The 23,417-nt window shown below is 44.5% G+C and overlaps 1 pseudogene; it reads left to right on the forward strand.

Annotated features, from left to right (window-relative positions):
• The first annotated feature begins 2,574 nt into the window (after positions 1-2,574).
• Positions 2,575-3,753, forward strand: LOC119392923 (uncharacterized; annotated as a pseudogene).
• The last annotated feature ends 19,664 nt before the right edge of the window (positions 3,754-23,417 follow it).

Below are 23,417 nucleotides of genomic sequence, written 5' to 3' on the forward strand. Positions count from 1 at the left end.
CAACAACCCACTCGTTGCGCAATTCGCATTGTGTGACGCCCGGTTACAGAATTCGCGTTTGTGTGACGCCTGGTTCTTATTTTACTCTTCGACCACGCTACATTACATATATTAATGTGGTTCCTTCCAGACGTGAAGCCTGCATAGGGTCTTTTTGCAACGCAGTTCCAAGCCGCATCTGGACCATCTCATAGATGCTACGGAGGTAGTTGATGCGACAGGAGAAGCAATGGGAGAAGCAGTAGGTGGCATAAAGGAAGATCAACACTTGTCCATGGAAGCCATGCCCAGCAGCCACAATAACACTGCTAAAGGTATCAGCGAAGACATCAGCGATGAGATTACTGCAGGGGAACACTCCCTGGAAGAACTTAAAGGAAAGCCTCCTGATGACGAGGGAGAAGAGGCAATGGATGAGGGAGAAGAAGGCGTCAGTGGCAGTTACGCCACGTGCTTGAGCAGTATAACGTTGACGTTGCTGCAGTGCAAGAGACTAAGATTTCATCTGCTAATGATGCCGACCTTGCACTCTAAAGTTTACGAGATTATTATGTATACATAAGCCAAGCACGTGGTGCTTCCGCTGGATGTTTTTTATTAGTAAGAAAGCGGTTAAATCACACTTTAATGTCGCTACATGTTGATGGGGAAGGCCGCCTTATTTGTTGTGACCTCTCTTTTCATTCCCATAATTGGAGGTTTGTCTGTGTCTACGCTCCCTCAAAAGTAAACGAGAGGAAGGCTTATTTCCTCTCCTTAGCTTCGCTGCTGAAGACTAACAGAAGTTTGATAGTGTTGGGAGACTGTGTTTGTGACACTAGAGATCATTCATATATAACGAATCGTTATGATGCAAGTGCGGTTTACTGCAGCAATTACTGAATGACCACAATCTAATAGATGTGGGAGCACATGCGCCCTCCTCGGTAAAGTTCACGAACTTTCAGGGTGTATCACACGCTAGACTAGACCGTGTGTATGTATCTATAAACCTATGGTCTCACATTCATAACTATGCTGTAAAGCCCATATTTTTTACAGACCATTGCTTAGTAGCCGTTTCATAGGGTCCCCAAAAATTTCGTAAGGTTCCTCCAAACTGGGAACTATGGAAGCTTAACGTACAGCTCTTGCGTGAGGAATGTTTCGAAAAAATAGTCAACGAATTGCTACGTGAGGTAACACAATATCGACAGCTGCCAATTTTTGCTCAGTGGGAAATGTTCAAAGAGAAAGTTAAGTATGAGGCAATTGGTATTTCATGCGAGTTGACCCATAGAAAAACTGCTGAAAAACGTTATCTTTATGATTTACTTCATAAGCTCCATGCATTTGAAAGTCAAGAGCCGGGATTGTACGTTGATGAGATAAATTCGGTTCGAGCACAGATACAAAAACATGATGCAGAAGTATATAGAGGAGCAATGGTTCGTTCACGTGTTACTCGTTTCACTGATGAGGAACCCACAAAAAGCGCTCTTGGGGATGAAAAGCGGTATGCACTTTCTAAACAGATATTGCAAATTGAATCACGTGGTTCTATTTGCACAGAGACATGTCAAATAAGAGCCGCATTCGAAGAGTATTATAAAAACTATTTACCGCGGCTGAGCTTCGGGATGATTATGAAGAAAAAGCTGACTACTTTATTGCGCTTGTGCCACCCTTACAAGAGGACGACAGACTTAGTGTTGATGGGCCCATCACTAGGGAAGAAATAAGGTTTGCAATAAGCACGTTGCAGAAAAACAAAACTCCTGGCCCAGATGGCCTTAGTGTGGAATTTTACATAAAATTTCAAGAACTTCTGGTTCCTTTTCTTGAGCAACTTTTTAAGGAGGCTTATGAACGTGGTGAGCTTCCTCCTTCTTTCTATCAGGGCCACACAACATTAATACCAAAAAGTACTGACACTTAAGCGTTAAAGAGAGTTAACGGATATAGGCCTATATCATTATGTAACGTTGATTACAAAATATTAGCGAAATTGCTGACAAATCGCCTGCAGACAGTGATCACTAGATGCGTAGGTGACCACCAAACATGTGGAATTCAAGGCCGCTCTATACAAACAAATATCCATATAGCGCGGTCAGTCCTTGAATGTATCGATGGTAGTATGGACCAAGTAGCCCTACTTCAAATAGACCTCGCGAAAGCCTTTGATAAGGTACGGCATGCTTTCCTGTTCAGGCTCCTAAGACATCTGCAGTTGGGTGACGTGCTGTACAATGGTATTTCACTCTGTTATAAAAAGTGCACTACAAGGCTCATTGTAAACCGCACACTTTCGGATATAATAGAGTTAAATTCATCCGTACGTCAGGGGTGTCCGCTCTCACCTTTGCTCTTTGCAATATACCTGTAACCACTATGTTTAAGTGTGCTTCTAAATTCTAGCATTAGAGGATACCGATATGAGGCTGAGGCTGAGTTCTAGCTTATGCCGACGACATCGCCTTCTTTTGCATCGATAAACCTAGTGTTAAAGAAACAGTAAACACTACTTTACGCTTCTGTGAAATCGCTGGAGCCAGTATAAATTTTGATAAAAGCAGAGGGTTCCGGCTGGGAATGTGGGCTCAAACTCCCTCAGTTATCTAAAATATCCATTGGAATGCGACTGCTATGCGGTATGTTGGTGTGCCTCTTGATAACTATCGTAACAGCGGCCCACATTGGACGTCCGCGATAACTAATATCCGTCGAAAGCTGTCAACATGGCACGGACGAGACCTTTTCATTTTTTCAAGAGATAAAGCGTGCAATATATTTATTGCATCAAAGCTTGTCTATGTTTTGCAGGTATTGCACTGCTCTCGTGTGCACATTCAAGCGTTTCACAGGATATTTGCTTGTTTTATTTGGGGCTCTTCATGGGAACCTATGAGAAGAGACAACCTTTTTCGTCCACTTGAGAAGGGCGGCCTCAGTCTGGTGCATTTGTTTGTGCGACAGTTGGTGTTGCGATTTTTTTATCTTAAAGACCTCTGTCACCCATTTCTGTTGGCAGTTCTACGAAACCGTCTGAGTTACCATCTTCCTTTTCTTTATGTCACGACAAATGTTGCCAAGGAATCGCAGTTGTCGGGATTCTTAAAAGAAATTGTTGATACTGTCAACTTTTTGAAAACCAGATTTACATTAGAGTATTTATATAATATAGACAGAACAACGCTAACCGCTGCACTTGTGAATAGCCTTTTCCCAGAACCTGTATACCGACTGCCATATTTGCTTTTGCCTGGCCATGATGTATTATTCCGTGTACGTAGGATGTGCATTTCGCCAGCAGCGAAAATGTTTTTCTTTAAACTGCACACATCCACTCTACCAGTGAAGAAATGGCTCAATGAAAAAGCAATATATGTGCCCTGGACTGTAAATTGTCGACTCTGTGACCAACCCGAGACGATAGAGCATTGTTTTATCCATTGTCGTGACGCATTTTATTTCTGGGACATTCTAAAGAGAACAATCAGAAAAGACCTTCCAATCACAGCTCATGGTATTCGGTTCCTTCCTTTCAAAAAAAGCCCCACCAATAATACACCGTATGATTTATTTATGTTGCTAGAACTTTATGCGCTATGGAAAAGTCGCATGATCGACAGGCACGCCGAGCCACCACGATCGACGAGGTCTGTCTTCCGAGAAGAAGCTGCTCAAGTGCGCAGTGTTGTTGAGACTTTCGAGCCCGTTCCGGAGTGGCTTGCACTTCTGGACGCTTGTGTGTGTTTGCCTGACTTTTGAACAGCCTCTTACTGCAGGCAACAATGTGGGTGTTCTGAATGTTAAGGTAATTCTAATGTGACGAAGTATGTAGTGTGTGGTTCACAGCTATAACGAGTCATATTTCCATGAATTAAAGAAAAAAAAAACCACCGGCATGGCTCCGAGGTAGAACACTGGGCTCCCACGCAGAGGGCCCAGGTTCGAACCTCGTTCCATCCTGGAAATTTTTTCTCATTTTCTTTTTTTTTCTTATTTCGTGCGATAGCGGTTACGGACACCGGCGGCGGCGGCGGCGGCGGCGGTGGCGGCGGACAACCACGGCGCCAAATACGGCCGTTGAAATGATCTCATAACAGCTTTCGCTGTAAAAATTGCACCAGCTCCCACTAAAGGGAACCATGTGGGGATACGAAGCAGCGCATAGGTCGACTTAATGTTCCGTTCATCACGGGCACCTTGCCCGATGTTAGCGCGTCCTTGCAAGTGGAGCACATTATTAATTCACTGTACTTGATGTTGCTGTTACTTGTCCCGAACTCTTGTTGGAGTCCGCCACGCGGATTCATCGCGCGTCTGCAGAATCTCGTTCCCCGACGAAATCAGGTGATTGCTGAGAAAGTGTAAGGGGGAGAGACCACAGTGTCTTACCCAGATCTTACACAGGCCCGAACGCGCTAACATGTGCCAGCGCGTTCTGATTAGGATACAACGCGTTGGTTCATCGCGCGTCTGCAGAATCTCGTTCCCCGACGCCATCACATGATTGCTGAGAGAGTGTAAGGGGAAGAGGCCACAGCGTCTTACCCAGCCCGCCCCAACACAGGCCCGAACGCGCTAGCGCGTGCCAGCACACATGGTTTTGTCGCTTGGCCTAGCTTGGCGTAACGCAGACAAAACCACGTGTGCTGGCACGCGCTAGCTCATTCGGGCCTATGTAAGGGGCTGGGTAAGACGCTGTGGCCTCTTCCCCTTACACTCTCTTAGCAATCACGTGATGGCGTCGGGGAACGAGATTCTGCACACGCGCGATGAACCCGCGCGGCGCGCTCCAACAAGAGTTCGGGACGAGTAACAGCAACAGCAACTACAGTGAATACATGGTGTGCTCCACATGCAAGGACGCGTTAACATCGGGCAAGGTGCCCGTGATATACTCGTACAGAACTTTAGGTCGACGCATGCGCTCCTTCGCATCCCCACATGGTTCCCTTTAGTGGGAGATGGTGAAATTTTTTGTGCATTGATATACGAGATCTTTCGCAACGTCTATGGGTGTTCGGCAGGTATAGCACCGCTTCATGTGGACTTTGAACACTTTGAACACCCACATTGAGTGGGAGGGAGTTGAACACCTCCTCCCACTTCCGCTATGCCAATGCAGCACATAGACCACTTCATTACAGCCACACAAAACTTGCTGCTGTGCCACTGAACCAATAACCTTTTACAATAGAGTTGTTACACACTGTTTTCCAGCGGATCGCTGCGTGCGTAAACCAAAAACACCAGTGACGCCCAGGGAGCAGTAGTGTACTTTGCATCGTTAAGACCAAACCTCTGCCGTCCTCACGGAGGGTAGATGAAACTAATGCATTAGAGAAAAACGCCCGTGGATTGAAGAAATACTGATTAATACTAAATAAATTTTCGTGTCCGTATTTGAACCCGAGCCTGTCCATTGCACGCCTACATGCTTAATTCGGTCGATTTTAAAAACGGCATCAATGACCGCGTCGCTTTGCTGGCCTGCAACGCGTTGGTCCACGGTCCGAGGATCTTCTTTTCCGAAGAATGTCGGTCTTCTAGTTTGTTCAGCGTAGTACGAATGTTCGGTTGTCGAACTACGCAATATGAAACTACATTCGAATGGATCAAAGCCTGTTGGCCTCATGAATGCAGAAACCGAGGTTCATCATCGTTTTTTTGAAAAGAGTCAAAGCACATGAGTGCATTATGTATGTATGTATGTATGTATGTATGTATGTATGTATGTATGTATGTATGTATGTATGTATGTATGTATGTATGTATGTATGTATGTATGTATGTATGCATGCATGCATGCATGCATGCATGCATGCATGTATGTATGTATGTATGTATGTATGTATGTATGTATGTATGTATGTATGTATGTATGTATGCATGCATGCATGTATGTATGTATGTATGTATGTATGTATGTATGCATGCATGCATGCATGCATGCATGTATGTATATATGTATGTATGTATGTATGTATGTATGTATGTATGTATGTATGTATGTATGTATGTATGTATGTATGTATGTATGTATGTATGTATGCATGCATGCATGTATGTATGTATGTATGCATGCATGTATGTATGTATGTATGTATGTATGCATGCATGCATGTATGTATGTATGTATGTATGTATGTATGTATGTATGTATGTATGTATGCATGCATGCATGCATGCATGCATGCATGCATGTATGTATGTATGTATGTATGTATGTATGTATGTATGTATGTATGTATGTATGTGTGCGTGCGTGCGTGCGTGCATGCATGCATGCATGCATGCATGCATGTATGTATGTATGTATGTATGTATGTATGTATGTATGTATGTATGTATGCATGTATGTAGCAATTATGTTATGCTTCCGGTCGAACTTATTTTATATACCACCGTGACAGCGTACGATTCTCTACGCTATTTCGACGATATCGCAAACAAGTGTCGATTATGAGCGTGCAGGCACCCCCGCATAACAGCGTCATCTTTGCATGCTCGTGCATTTAGTGGTAACGTTTCCGTATTGCTCTTTCTGACAACTGTTTCATGAAGCGTTGAGGCACAGCGCAACGCATACGCGTAGAGCGGCGTTGCGCTGGCTACGCTCCGATGGACCGCAGCGCCTAACCCTCTGGAAACGAAGGCGCAGTAGGGATGCAAGGAAGCCGGAGGTGAAGGAGCGTGGCGGGATTTAATCAACGCCTACTGGTCTACGCGCTCCGCTGAATAAAATCAAAGGAGCGCCCGGCTGGCCGTTCAATGTGACCTTTACATGGGTGCGTTTGAGCCCTTTCCCTGCAAATCTCTCCCTTTCTCGGGCTGTTCTCCATGGCCTTCCCCTTTACCCGCCCCTCATTTGCTTCATAATATTATTACTTCTTTTCTTTCTTGCGCTAGCGTGGGCGCTGTTGTCGGGATAGGCGGCCGATAAGCCGGGACAGGCCTCCCTGCCAGGTGGGGAGATTTATGAGGACCAGAACCTCCGCCTCTTTCCCTTTTTCCCTACGACGTACTAGGAAGCACGTACGACAACCATCAATGTGTGCCCGGCCTCTGGAACACTACCGAATAGATAAGAAGCGACAGAGACACGCAGTTGCTGTCAGCCTATTTAGTAGAGTTCCGGCGTCATCATTAATGGAGTCCGGCTGTATCTTCGCTGCTGCCTGTTTTTGCGGAAGAGCTCTACGACATTGAATAAGCACAGAGAAATCTGGTCTAGGGTTTCTGCGAAATTGCCAGATAACGGTAACTGCTGTAATCCGGTACAGTTAAAGAGCGATGACATTTTACAGACACATTTTCCGCATGTGCTGCTGCAGTAGAAAGGAAATCTTGCGAATCTAGGGAATAGTGATTCTAGTGCTTTCAGTGCACTTCAGCTGATGTGCCCAACCGCCAGAAACAGGAAATACATTCGTTCTAAAGAAAAAGAAAGAACGCCAGGCCTGCGCAGAAAGCGCAGCGCAGTCACAGCGAAAGCTGGAAGATCGGTATTTCTAGAGCCCGTTGTAAACTCTCTTGGGGCTTTTCATACAAGTACACATGCAAGGCACGCACTACGCCATAAATCATAATTGTTGTGAAGTTCGGAACTATTCACTACGTCATCATTCGTCATTCTTCGGAGAAGCGAACCCGCTAATAATCTATAAGGCATTATCGGCACTTTCATGTGGTGGCGGCTGATGAAAATGAAGAATTAAAATTGGGCACTTTGTAATGGGCTGGAAACTTTAAACGACCGACTAGTTACGTAATTCGCATTGTGTGACGCCCGGTGGTTATTTCACTCTTCTACCACGCTATATAACATATGTTACCGTTAGAAAGAGGGAAAGAGCATTATTGAGGCCCTGAGGAAATGAATAATAGGGGCCTTAACGGCTTCCTTGGCAATTTATATAAGTGCACTTGCGAGGTGCCCTTTACGCTATAAATCATCATAATTTTTGTGAAGTAGGGATGCACCCACTATGTCATTTTCTTCATTCTGTGGAGAACCGTGGCATCCGCTGCACACCTTTAAGCATTACCTGCACTTTGGTGATGCTGGGCCCGATGACGACGGAGAAATATGGCTGAGCCCCTTGTAATGGGTTGGAAGCATTTAACGACCCACTCTTTGCGAAATTTGCATTGTATGACGCCTGGTTAAAGAATCCGAGCTTTGTGACGCATGGTTGTTCTTTTACTCTTCTACCACGCTATATTACATATGTTAGTGTGATTCTCTCCCGACATGAAGCCTGTAATGGGTCTTTGTGCAAAGGAGTTTCTAGCAATAAATAAAAAAAAAACAAGTGCTTCGAATACGCGGGTATATGAACGTTATAGTGACGCTCTAGAATGGCTTTCTGTGTTTGATTTGTGTTTAAATATGCCTGATTATTAATTTTTATAATATCACTATAGGTGCAACGGCTTCCTTCCCTGTAATAAAGAAAAAAGAACGGCCTGGCACTGAGGTAGAATACTGGGCGGGACCAGGTTCTAACCCCGTTCCATCCTGGATATTTGTGTCTTATTTCGTTTTAAAGACGATAGTCTTTCCTGGGATACTTAAACGGAGAAATTTTGGTCTGTCTGTCTTTCTGTTTGTCGGCACGTCCCTCGATTCAGCCACTCGACCAAAGTTGAACCACTTGTTCAAGGGCCAGCCATCTTCAACGGCTGACTAGGTTCATACTTGTGTACTTTGTCGATCAAAAAGCAAACATTACGCATATCTGAGGCGCAACATCACTAGGTAAGTATTAGGTGGTGTGTTCCTTTAATAGAAAATGCATACATACGTAATTCTAAAGACCATAGTTTCTTAAACTGCGCTGAAAATGAGACTGCGCTGAAACCTGCCTTCCTCTGTGCCCTCTGCACGAGCTCATTGTTGTGTTTCGGTTTTGGTTCTGTATTGCACTATACGAATGCCATGGGGCGCCGCTCTGGCATTCCTGTTTTCCCCAAGCGACGTGTAAATAAAAGAGTGTGTGGAGAGTACTCGTTGAGTGCGGACGTTTCTTCTGCTTCAGCGCTTCGCGCCAAACCGCGTGTTCGGGCTGACGGGCGTCCCCGCCGGTCGCGTTGGTCACCACCGTTCTTCGACTGCTGCGGCGCCGGAACTATCAGCCTGCAACACAGCACGCATGTTTCCCGACGTATTACCAGATGGCGTCCATATCTCACGCAGCGCCTCTTCTATCGTCTTTAGACGACATTCGCAGCGAAGCATGCAGATAAGCGGCCAATATTTTTATATTTCTCGCGATAGCGGTTACGGAAACCGGCGGCGGTGCCGGCGGACAACTACGGCGCCAAAAACGGTTGTTGTTGTGATCTCATAACAGTTTTCGCAGTAAAAGAACGTGGCCACAAGTCAAGATGAAGAGAAACCCTAGTATGTATTCTAGAGAATATTTCCCTTAGAGGTGGCTTCGCTAGGTGGTGGGATCAAACTTTTTATTTTTTATTTTCTATTCTCTCTTTTTTAATCGAAATTTTATTACAACTTGTTCGTTTATCTAATTTATCGATTTTGGCCTGCAGGCAGGGCATAGTTTTTTAATTTAAATTTCATTCATTTTCGCCCAACTCCACTTTAATGTAATGTAGAGGCAAAGGAGGTAACTAGGCGTGTGCGTAACAATAGATATCTGTCCCGTCAGAGCCACTGCTGTGCAAAAATACCATTTTCCTTACTTGGAGATACGCATAACATTCCTGTTGCCGTGCAAGGACGGACGGACGGACGGACCGGTGGGTGTGTGGATGGATAGATGGATGATATAAGTGCCCCCTTAATAACAAGCTAGATCTGTGTACCATTAAAAAAAGGTCATCTTTATGATTGTTATCACCCTTTTAATGCCACCAAATTGCTCGACTACCACAATCAAATCTTTCTGCCTACAGAAAGGATGCTAATACTTCTAGTTGGCAGCGCCACTCCTTGCAATGCTTTACACTTTTATACAAGTACGCCTAATCGCTTGATTAGTTCACACGACGCGTGTCTGGCAGAAGCAGGCTAAGCCTTGCATTGCAGTTAAAAAAATAGCGCCGTCGATTTCCTAATACAACTATGGTAATGCTAAAGCCCTTGTGCAATTTACCATATAGTGATATTTTCGTGTCGGCTTCTTAAGTTCCCTTGTAGAAACTCCAACCACAGCCTAGAGAGAGAGAGATGTTTATTGTTTCAGAAAGGCTAGGAGGTCCGCCTGAATCAATTTTCGGACCTGCCACTCAGCGTTAAGGAAAGGGAGGGGTTGGTAAATATAGGAGACAGGTGTTGATGATGAGGAGGAGGAAGGTGGTGATGAAGCACAACCTTGAATGTCCACAAACTATTTACAGTCTCTTGTCGAGCTCTGTCTCGCGCACAAATTTGTGTAGGGCTTTCAGAATATCGCGCTGGTGACAAGGCGGTGGTCCCAACAGAACTTTCTCTGAAACTTGTTGTTTGGTAGATTTCAACAAGACGGTGACATTAACTGTAACAAACGTGAATGAAAGTCTTGTGCAACTTAAACCACGAAACTAAATTTACCTAAGAAAATAAATAAATGTTTTATGACCTAGACACTAGTAAAGAAATTATGCTGTTGCTCTTCTCTTGAGGGAAACAGCGCCGCTGACGTAGCGCAAACCGTGTCGTGTACGGTGGTCATCATAAAGACAGGCCAAACAACTTTGTTCGGGCAAGTTATTAATCTCTGCTCGTAGGCACGCAGGTCAAATTCCGAGACACGTTTCGAACTTATATGGTACTACATCGATTTCTATAGTATTTCTCTAGCGGCAAAGCGGAAGGATAGGGGGATCGGACTAGGTGAAATGCTTAGCCTAAGGTTCATATTAGTCTCCCTTGTCATTTCGAAAGAGAACTAAGCGCACCATATTTAATGTTCCCGTAATCAAATAATCAAAATAACATCTATAAAACAGCAATATTGAGAGAAAGACATGACTACATCGTCACCATTACGATTATCTGGTGCTTTAAAAATGAAATGTGTGAAATGGCGTGAATATAACATTGCTGTTGAGAAGCTCTAGCCAATAAACTGCTGAAGAGAACGCAATATAAAAAAAATTCGGCAGATCACACGCACTGAGGGAATCGGTTTTATGTGAAGCAGTATTTTGTGGCTTTGAGCCAAGCGTTACGAGGTGGATCGACGTGTTTTGCTAAGTGTAGTAGCTGTGTACACATCGTGGGCTTACCAGGCTCGTTGACAACGACAAGACTGGCGTTTAAAGGGTAACACATGGTGCGACGTGACGTCAGTATTCACGTCAGAGTACATAGTATTATCGAAACTAAGTCCACTTAACGGTGTAATCATGGGAATATTCCTCCGGGGTCGGGCAATGCGTCAAAACACCTTGCTGAATCATAGGAATACAAATGTAATGTTTGCTAGACTGTTGCGAAAGCGGAGCCAACACTGGAGCCACCGACATTAACATGATATGGCGCCTGTGTGGTTGAAGTGCATATGTAATGTTTATTGCTTTCTTGTAAAATTAGCCAGAGCCACAACCATAATCAACGTCGCAGCGCCATTACGCTTGTATAGGCTGTTTTTCCAAACCAGTTTATAGACCTGGCGTGGCTCTGTGGTAGAATACCTCATTGCCACGTCAAATGTTTGGGTTCTATTCCTGCTGGGATCCTGATCTTTATTCTTTTCATTCGTCGGGTCATCGCTGCCGATGTTGGTTTTTCTTAACACTCTCGCGTTTAAATTACCAATGTCTGTTGTCGCCGTTGTGACTGTGGTCATGACCCCACAGTCATGTTCGTCAAATCCTCGTACCCTCGCTTGCCAATTTGGTCTACACTAAGTTAAGGAGGCGAACATGAGAGCACCCAGACGTAGGCGGCTAGATAGATAGATAGATAGATGGATGGATGCGTAGATAGAAACGCTGAAAGTGCCAAAGGTTTGCTAAGAAATGCTTCGCATTTAAAACGCCAGGACTGCGCACAACGCGCAACACAGTCCCGGCGAAAGCTTGAAGAGCGGCCTGTCTAGAGCCCATTGTAAACTCTCTTGGGGTATCTAACACGAGTAGACATGCAATATGCCCACTACGCCATAAATCAATTTTTGTGAACTAGGAAAGCACCCACTATGCCCCTCTTCCTCTTTCTGTGGATACGCGAGGTACCCGCTATACATCTGTGAAGCATTATGTGCACTATGTTGATGCTGAACGTGGCTGATGGATGGATGGATGAATACCTTTATTCAGGTCCTTCGGTGCTGATGACGTGGCTGATGGCGATGAAGAATTATGGCTGAGCACTTTGTAGTGGGTGGGAAGCTTTAAACCAAACAGTCGTTGCGCAATTAGCATGGCGTGACACCTGGTTCTTACTTTACTTTCTGCCACGCTCTATTATTAACGTTAATGCGATTACTTGCCCGACATGAGGCCTGTATAGGGTCTTTTTGCAAAGCAGTTTCGAGCACCAGCGTGGCTCTCTGGTGGAATACTCGACTGCCATGCACGGGGCCGGGGTTCAAATCCCATCTGATCCTAGATATTTTTTATTGATTTCATTTTTTCTTATTTAGTGCGCTAGCGGTCACGAACGCCAGCAGCGGCGCTGGCGGACAACTAAGGCGCTCCACTTGTGATCTCATAACACTTTCGCTGTAAAAAATAACATAGGAGGGAAGTGAAAGACGGTACCCCCGACGGGCGCCGGAGAATAAGTAAACGGTTGACAAGGAAAAGAACAGCGCATTACTCAACTGGGCAACGAAGAAACAAGAACTCGGAGGCAAGTTTGCCAAAGCGAAAATAAAAACAATAAGCGCAGAATTACAACCGTTGCAAGAGACGACAGTGCTTCGTTCCTCGCCGTTCAATCTCACTACCGCATCTGATGTGAGGGGAGCGGCGACAAGGATTTCTTTAAACGAGTCTTGTAAGTCTCGTATTGACTTACCAAGCATCGACTTGGCTGAGCACGAAAAACAAAAGCGCTTGTCGGCCTGAGATCGACGTTGAAGGGAACAGAAAGCAACGGCTTGAGACATGCGGGTATCTCTCGGCCGAGCTTCAGAGACGAAACAAAAGACAGACGGCTTCTGATCTATTTGATCACAGCTGACGCAGATGTCAGCCCGCAAGCAATAACGCGTGGGTACCCTTTCACAGCAAATTCTGAATCGCTTGGATACAGAATACTCTTTTGCGCGTGTCACGTTTCATAGCATCACCACTTCTACCAGGAGATTTCTTACTTAACGGATGAGTTCCACGCATCAGTAATTCTGTTGAAGAAGGAGTCTATAACTTCTAGTTGCGCACATAAGCCTCATAATTTGTAAGAACACAAAAAAGAATGCGAAGGATGAAGAATAATAAGTGAAGTTAAAGTGGCTACCTAAAAATCAGGAACAGTAGATGCATGCGACGCATTCATGAAGCTCTATTTCGCTGCACCAACTCGTCTTTGCGGCGTAACTCTTTAACAACTGTACTTATTCGTGTCTCCATGAAAACCTAAAAAAAAAAGAAAGATCAAACACAGGGCGGCACTTCTTCCCCTATGAAGTTTCTCCTTCGGACAGGAGTTTCTGCAGGCCAAACGTGCTTTCGAGTGGAGCCGATGTTTCAGTACTAATGACCTCGAGAACTCTTTCGGACACGAAATCAAAAACCCATTAGGCTGGACTCCGTAATCTCCGACAAACGGCGCCACGCTCGCAGCATCCCCCTTGCCCCTTTGATCGGTGCCAGTAAGCGTCGGTTTCTGGGGCCTCACTAGAAACGACGGACGTTGCCGAAAACATCTGTGTTTTCCCCGAACCCTTATTTCTGCTACTCGCACTCGCAAGCTTGTACGCCTACTTTTATTCTTTTTGCGCACTTGCTTGAGAAGAGAGAGAGATAGATTGAAAAATACGTGATTCAAGGCATTTCACGAGACGCGCTTGGACTTGCGATCTATGCTAACATTTTTCTTGTGCTATTGTCTACATAACCACACGCCTTCCGCTTGTCTCCTCATTTCACACTTGAATCACTGCGGCCACGCGTTTTCTTGCTGCTCAAACGTTGACAGTGTGGCAATATAGCATAACTTGTTCCCAACTGCTATTTCTGAACAGCTTTTCTTTGCGTTTCGTTTAAAGAAATTTCCCTACTACAGCGCTTGAGTAGGAACGGGGCGACCTCAGTGCATCCGAGACTTCCCATGCTGCAAGAAGAGTCCCACTTGTGGAGCCTTGATACCCAACAGTGGTTTGTGTACACCCACTTTTCTGTACATTCGCCGGCGCTGGGGTTTTCTTGCGGTCACGCCTACAGCACCACTTTTTGAGGCAACACAATCTTCGCTTAAAAGTCGACTATTCTCCAGAGCTGTTGGACGTGTGCTACCAATGAATGAATGAATGAATGAACGAATGAATGAATGAATAAAACATTTATTGCAGAAATTGTATCGTGTACAGGAATTAGAGCCAGAGAGGATTTGGAGGGTCCCTATTCCGGGACTACGTTGGACTGAGCCGCAACCCGCGCCCGCTCGACGAGGCGCCGCTGATTCTCGAGAGCTAGGCTGCACAAAGCCTTCTCCCACGCCTCCCACTTCGGCTGCGTAATTTGCGCGATGCTTCTATTAGAGTGGCAGGAACAAACCATGTAAAACAACAGGCCAGCATGGCTGCCACAGAATTTACATATTGCATTAAATTGTTCGTGGTCCATGTTGGCCATCATGGCAGGGCTGCTGTACGACATGGTTTGGAGCCTGCGCAGACAGGTTTCTTTGGATTTAGTAAGTTCTTTAGCGCGATGAGGGAAAGTCTCTTGCAACCAACCGCTGTGTTCTATGAAAGAAGTTGATCTGTACATGAAATTCTCGACATTCGCAAAATGTAATTCGGGACAAAATTTGTTATGCAGGTTCCTTTACGGTGCATCGAAGAAACAAGAATTCACATGCAACATGAACTTCCCTGATTACTAACGTTTTAGGGTAAGTACGTTATACAATTAGAAGGTATGGGCGTACTGTAAACACAGACAGCATCCTTGATTTTCCATCAGCATCGCTGAAAAGACTTTCGTGCTTATGTTACAGTGAAAAGCTATTTTTGTATTACGCATTTGTGTAGCACTGGCCGTTTTGTTATTTAAAGCCGATTGGTCTTGTCCTCTTATGCCATAGCGTTAAGGGGTTCCTGTCGGAGGAAATCCGACGTCGCAGTCTGTACCAGCGGCGTTGGCCGTAAGAGAAAAATTCCGATGGATTCAAATAGCAATAGCTCAAAGCATGCTGAAGTATAAGTTTCTCGAGGGAGTTCCTGAAAACAAAGTACAGTGATTTAGCAGAATATAAAATTGGAGTCCACATGAGAAGCGAACGCAAGCCTCCCGATTGCGGAACTAGCACGCTACCCAAACAGCCACGACGGCTCGGTAATTCTCAGTTAGCTAAAGGCATTCACAGTGCGACAAATAAACAACGGTCGAAGCGAGGGAACAAAAACAAAGGCTTGACTGTGTCCCCTCGCTTAATCCTTCGTTAATAGGTTTTCGCGCTGTTAACGTTCCGTGCCATGGAATACCAACTAGCCCAAACCATCACGTCCATAAATTCATGGCAGAAACAAGGTGACCCAGTGAGCACGCGCGCGCACGCGCTCCAGCACTGTTTAGAGGAGCAGATATATTTAGTGACGTGTATGACGCAAACAGCGTGTCAGGAAGTCGTATGTTCCAAACAAAAACGGTGACCGAGAGGAAAAATACACAGAGATGTTTCAGTCATATATAACGCTTATTGTATTGCAAAGCAGCACTTCGACTTGGTAGACGTAGCTGCTTCGTTCATTTGGAAATTGGATTAATGTATTGTTAGCGAGGAACAAAGAGACACCGCGTGTGAAAAGCCGTCAAGGTCTGGCAATGCGATCTGAAAACTAAGTCATTCCAACGAGTCAGGGCTGAGTATAGTCTGCATGAATTACTGTATATCTAGTCATGAGTGAACGAAGAATCAATATTCAATTTCGAGTTAACCCGCTCTCTTTTACTAGTGCACAAATCTCTTGTTCTTATATTCGAATATCTCTGTTGGCCCACTTAAGCGCGTAAGTCTCATTGTGCTCTATGTAATCAAGCCGACGCTATTTTGTTGCAGCTCGCCTTTCCTCCCAAACAGACTCGGCGTTGCTTAAAATTGTATTCGTGGTCTTCAGGGATGCTGCGGTATACGTGCAGTAGTCTTGCCGTCTTCACAGCATTACATATGATCGGCACACATAATCTTGAATACATAATGTTGCTCCCGTTTGACAGTGTACCATACTTTTGTGTGAGAGTGAATCTTCTTAATTCCAAAGAACCCCAAGCGCAACTGAAACGAACTATGAGAATTTCTCTTCCTGTAGTTACGTTCAGCCTCGAAACGGTTGTCTGTATTTACCCTTCCCTGAAATCTATGCCTGCATGTGGAAAGGGCACGAACTGCTCTGTATACGCCTATCGTTTCCGAGTTCCTTTGGTGGTACATTTTTTTCTCGGAAGGGTAGCATTGCTAAGAGGGAACTGTTCTTGCTTTTATTAATTCTATAGCATTGAACCTGAGGACACCGGACTGAATGAGCGGATATCTCACGGAACTATTCACGCCCATATCTATGCACTGTCGCATAGGATGAGAAAGAAAGCGCCATTCGTTCCCTCTTTTTGATAGTGTGGATTCACTATATCAGTTGTGATGCGTCAATACTGGTTATTATTTCAATCAGCAAACGTGAAAATGTTTTTTCAGCATCTCAAAAAGTCAAAGCGTATCATACCACACTATACTATAAGTTCTACCGCAACTATGGACTCATAATAATTATTCGAAATTAGGGCGTTTAGTGCATGCCCATGCGGGCTAATCACAATGCTATACCTATGCTTGAACATTTTACGTCAATGCACTGATGTCCTACACGCCGGTTACTTCAATTCCCCTCGTGTCTTTTACTCTTTATTTCCATTGCTTGTTTCTATTGTTTATTTCCATTCGATGAAAGTGCTATATATGTTTGTAATGATAAATTCATTTAAAAACTATCAGTAATTTTGTAACAGTATTGCGTTTTCTAACACTGCGTAAGAAATTATGCAAGCACCGCACATTGCACCAGGAGCCATGCGCAAGCGTAATTAGCTGATGTGCTTCTCAGTTAATGTCATTCAGCGGAGCAGGCATGTGCCCTCTCGAAACGAACAAAGGGCCCGACCGACACTACTCATGAACTTACATCTAGTAAGTTCTTTTGCTAGATTTTTAACTGTGTCAGCTCCCAAAAACCAGAAACTTAGTTTTTGCTGTTATCTCTTGCAAACAATTTCGTTTCCATATTTTTATTGGTGTGCACTTCGTAGGTGTCGACTGTGGTGGTTTCAGAACTTTTTATACTTTATACCCATCTTAAACTTACGAGTGACATTAGCAAAGGCTACAAATTCGTTTTCATGTGCCTTCAGCCGAAAATGTTAGACTGAACCGAGGGGTTGATTTTTTTGTTAGTGATAATTTCGAGCATACTGCTCATTGGTTATTTCCACATTCTGACTTTGAATATATTATACGAGAAATCGTAGCCGTTTCTGCTCCAATTCACTGAGAACGGGGCGTTAAATTTGCGTACGTCTCCGTTATTGGGCAATAAATGTCAACCGTAAGTTGTTGTTGCAGCAGTGTCTATAAAAACACCATAGGAAACTAGGCCGCGACGTGACCCTGACGATCAAGGTTAGTCGATCGGGTGGCTACGAGGCCTGGTTCCATTTCCTGCCACAAAAGGAACTCCCTCACAGCGGCACGAGGCAAAGCCCATTCGCAACGGAACATACGGCCCATAGAAGTACAGCGCATTTGGGCCACCACGAATATAGTAGGTCCAACCTGTATTTCTGCCGTATTTGTTCCGGTGAAAAGATGCACTACACCAATGAAAGTGACCGGGGATAAATATCCTGTCGCCTGTTAAATGACGTAGTCTTTTCTTGGGATACAGGGTCACGAGAGAGCCTTTAATAACGCTCACAACAGCCGAGCCTTCATGTGTGTTTTTTTCTGAGGCACTAAGCAGCCAATACTGAATGGCGATGACGCTTCTAGGTCAGCCGAATGCAAATGGCTTCTTTTATGTTCTGAATCAAACAGCAATATTATGGGAAAATTGCGGCAAAGAAATAAAGGGAAGAGTTAGTTGGTGACTGGGTCCCATTTATGCTTACCAGCCCAACGCGAGTCTGTCTTTTTTGGGCCATATAATCAAGACCAGTAATTCTTGGTGAGTGTTCCCCTGACCCGTATCACTCTCTCGTGCCATACGAGTGTTCTTGTTGTCTTTGTGGATCTACCACTTGATTTGTGTACCAGGACATCGTGTCCTCAAATAAAACGACGAAGTCTCTTTGGGAATCAGTGAGATTGAACCTATAATCTGCAATGTATGTAGTATAGTATGCCATGTAGAAGCGATAACTATAAGCAATATAATAAACTTGTTCATTACCATTTTGCCTCCGCAGTGGTTTTACGGCGCTCGACAAGTCATCCGGAAAACGCAAGTTCGAACCCGCCGCGGCGGTCGCATTTCGATGTCGGCGAAATGGCAGAGGCCCGTATATTGTGCGATGTCAATTCACGTTGAGAAAGCTTAGGTGGTCTAAATTATCCGGAGCCCTCCACAACGGCGCCTGTCATAGCGCGAGTCACTTTAGGACGTTAAACCTTATAAGCAAACTAAAACCAAGCCGCTCCCATTTCTCTATAGCGATCATTCCTTTTATTGTTTAGTTATCTTCCGTCACACAATTTGCGCCGCTGTTAAATGGTCAGAGTGCTCTGAACCAAGTTTGTGCGAATATACAGGCGCGAAATGATGAGTCCGAGTTATTGCGCGAAGTTTAACAATATTTCGCACTAAGCCTATAGGTCGAGTGCGAAATATAGGCACACTATAGGCGCACTATAGTGTGCTTATGAGAGTGCATGTTCAACCACGGCCGCGCAGGAACGCTTGCAGAGTGGCCTTAAACAATGCATTAGCTCGTTTATTGAGAGTTCCGCGTTTGAAATGAATACGAAGAGCGATGAAGTGGCCGTGATGCAAATGGATTTCTTGTAAAAAACCTATAATATTTTTGTTTTCCTTTTCTTATACACCTTGTTCTTGGCAACTCATTTCTGCGGAAACTCGCAACGTGGAGCAACGTTTAAGAAAGGATAATCTTTCCATCCACCGCACTGTAGTACGGGGCTACAGAAGAAATTGGCACAGGTTTTTTTTTAGAAACAAAGCTTGTTAGTTGACGGAAAAGCTTCTCTGTGTACGGGATTCGAACCCAGAACCAGCGCATTTTGCGGGGCGTCGCTCTAACAGCTGAGCTGGTAATCGAGAGGCTGGCGATTTTGTTAGTGGTAAAGTAACAAAATTGTCATCTTATTTCGGGTAGAATAGACAGGCTGACTGTGAACAACCTCGAAGCAGAGCTGTTCCGCGTTCGTTTTGTGCAATATATTCATACATCGTTCGTAACACGGACGTACAGGATAAGCCAACCTGTGTGTATTTCACAAACAGAAGCACTGCCTTTTCAGAATCTCCATACAAACGCATAGAATGTCCATAGTGTCCTCCCTACAATGTGCAAAGGCAGCCACTCGCGGTCGCCCTAGCTCGCACCGGCCACAGACCGATTACGGAGGTACCATTTTGTAATGTCGTCCTGAGAGGTCATCGCGAATGACCGTGACGAAGACATTGCCCCACTTCTTGAAGACAACAGACTTGGACCAACGGTTATAGACAAATGGTGATATTTTGACTGTAGGGAGTGTGACTTTGCTCGTTCGTGCTCCTCCTCTCTCTCTTTATCTCAACCTCTGACTTTCAAACTACTCTATCCCTTTGGAAAATGTAGGGTTGCATACCGGTCCTTGTAGACTGGTTAACAACTCGGCCTTTTTTCTCTCTCTTTTTCCTCTCCCTCAGAAACAAGCAGTGTATCGAAGTGGCGCGCGATGTTATGTATACTTGGGTATTCCTGGTCATCTAGTTCACAGCATTGTGACAAATCAGTCACCCTTTTCTTAGTCTCACTGAGGCGCGCCTGCGTATTCGTTTTGTAGCTTCCATATACCACGGGTACGTTGGAAGGGGATCTGAAGAGGACAACATATTTTTTAAGACACACACACACGCATAGAGATGTGTGTGTGTGTGCGTGCGTGCGTGCGTGTGTGTGTGTGTGTGTGTGTGTGTGTTTTGCGGAAGGCAGCTGGGGAGCTTAACCGGATGGTAAATAACCTGTTTCTTATCCTGCAGAGAGAAGGGGTGATGGGAAACAGAAAATTAAGAAAGAAAATGTTTTAAATGCGAAGCATTTTTTAGCGAACTTCTGCGACTTTGAGCGTATCTATCTATCTATCTATCTATCTATCTATCTATCTATCTATCTATCTATCTATCTATCTATCTATCTATCTATCTATCTATCTATCTATCTATCTATCTATCTATCTATCTATCTATCTATCTATCTATCTATCTATCTATCTATCTATCTATCTATCTATCTATCTATCTATCTATCTATCTATCTATCTATCTATCTATCTATCTATCTATCTAGCCGCCTACGACTTTGTGCTCTCCTGGCCGTTTTGTTAACAGGATGTTAATAGGATGTACACCAAAATTGGTATGGCGTAACATGACGTTATGACGAACATAAATGACAGGTCATAACATGACAATCACGATATCCATGTCATGAACGACATGATTTACATGCCACTGTTTTGGTGGTCTTGCGGCCGTTTCGTTAGTTTGATATATACCAAAATTGGTATGGCGTGACAAGAGTGTATGACGAACATACGTGACAGGTCCTAACGTGCAAATCATGACACGCATATCATGTATAGCATGACTTACGTGCAGAAGAACTGATAGCTGGGCCAGTTGGTGATAATACTTGAGCAGCGCTGTGGTTTGTCTCCTCTTGTGTCCTCGTCGTCGTTGCGCTAAGTTAAACATGACTTACGTGCCACGCTCATGGTACGCTGGCAGCCGTTTCGCTTGCTTGATATACACCCAAAATTGGTACCTGGCGACCTGACTGTGTGACGAACACAAATAGCAGGAGTTAACATGAAAATCATCACACGCATGTCATGTACAGCATCACTTACGTGCCACGCTCATGGTGAGCTGGCGGTCGTTGCGCTAGCTTGATATACACCAAAATTGGTATCGCGTGACGTGACTGTGTGGCGAACATAAATAACAGGTTTACAATGAAAATCATGGTACGCATGTCATGGACAGCATGACTTACGTGCCACGCTCATGGTGCACTGTCGGCCGTTTCTCTAGCTTGATATACACCAAAATCGGTATCGCATGTCGTGATTGTGTGACGAACACAAATAAATGGAGTTAACATGAAAATCATGACACGCATGTCATGGACAGCATGACTTACGTGCCACGCTCATGGTGCACTGGCGGCCGTTTCTCTAGCTTGATATACACCAAAATTGGTATCGCATGTCGTGATTGTGTGACGAGCACAAATAAATGGAGTTAACATGAAAATTATGACACGTATGTCATGTACAGCATGACTTACGTGCCACGCTCATGGTGCGCTGGCGGCCGTTTCGCTAGCTTGATATACACCAAAATAGGTATCCCATGACGTGATTGTGTGACGAACACAAATAACAGGTGGAAACATGAAAATCATGACACGCATGTCATGTACAGCATGACTTACGTGCCACGCTCATGGTACGCTGGCGGCCGTTTCACTTGCTTGATGTACACCCAAAATTGGTACCTCGCGACCTGACTGTGTTGCGAACACAAATAGCAGGAGTTAACATGAAAATCATGACACGCATGTCATGTAGAGCATGACTTACGTGCCACGCTCATGGTGAGCTGGCGGTCCTTGCGCTAGCTTGATATACACCAAAATTGGTATCGCGTGACGTAACATAAATAACAGGAGATACTATGAAAATCATGACACGCATGTCATGGACAGCGCATGACTTACGTGCTACGCTCATGGTGCACTGGCGGCCGTTTCTCTAGCTGAACATACACCAAAATTAGTATAGCAAGTCGTGACTATGTGACGAACACAAATAACAGATGGTAACATGACAATCATGACACACATGTCATGTACAGCATGACTTACGTGCTACGCTCATGGTGCACTGGCGGCCGTTTCTCTAGCTGAATATACACCAAAATTAGTATAGCAAGTCGTGACTATGTGACGAACACAAATAACAGATGGTAACATGACAATCATGACACACATGTCATGTACAGCATGACTTACGTGCTACGCTCATGGTGCACTGGCGGCCGTTTCTCTAGCTGAATATACACCAAAATTAGTATAGCAAGTCGTGACTATGTGACGAACACAAATAACAGATGGTAACATGACAATCATGACACACATGTCATGTACAGCATGACTTACGTGCTACGCTCATGGTGCACTGGCGGCCGTTTCTCTAGCTGAATATACACCAAAATTAGTATAGCAAGTCGTGACTATGTGACGAACACAAATAACAGATGGTAACATGACAATCATGACACACATGTCATGTACAGCATGACTTACGTGCTACGCTCATGGTGCACTGGCGGCCGTTTCTCTAGCTGAATATACACCAGAATTAGTATAGCAAGTCGTGACTATGTGACGAACACAAATAACAGATGGTAACATGACAATCATGACACACATGTCATGGACAGCATGACTTACGTGCTACGCTCATGGTGCACTGGCGGCCGTTTCTCTAGCTGAATATACACCAAAATTAGTATAGCAAGTCGTGACTATGTGACGAACACAAATAACAGATGGTAACATGACAATCATGACACACATGTCATGGACAGCATGACTTACGTGCTACGCTCATGGTGCACTGGCGGCCGTTTCTCTAGCTGAATATACACCAAAATTAGTATAGCAAGTCGTGACTATGTGACGAACACAAATAACAGATGGTAACATGACAATCATGACACACGTGTCATGTACAGCATGACTTACGTGCTACGCTCATGGTGCACTGGCGGCCGTTTCTCTAGCTGAATATACACCAAAATTAGTATAGCAAGTCGTGACTATGTGACGAACACAAATAACAGATGGTAACATGACAATCATGACACACATGTCATGGACAGCATGACTTACGTGCTACGCTCATGGTGCACTGGCGGCCGTTTCTTTAGCTGAATATACACCAAAATTAGTATAGCAAGTCGTGACTATCTGACGAATACAAATAACAGATTGTAACATGACAATCATGACACACATGTCATGTA

Source organism: Rhipicephalus sanguineus, chromosome 5, assembly GCF_013339695.2.
Source record: "Rhipicephalus sanguineus isolate Rsan-2018 chromosome 5, BIME_Rsan_1.4, whole genome shotgun sequence".
In the NCBI taxonomy this organism is placed as follows: Eukaryota; Metazoa; Arthropoda; class Arachnida; order Ixodida; family Ixodidae; genus Rhipicephalus; species Rhipicephalus sanguineus.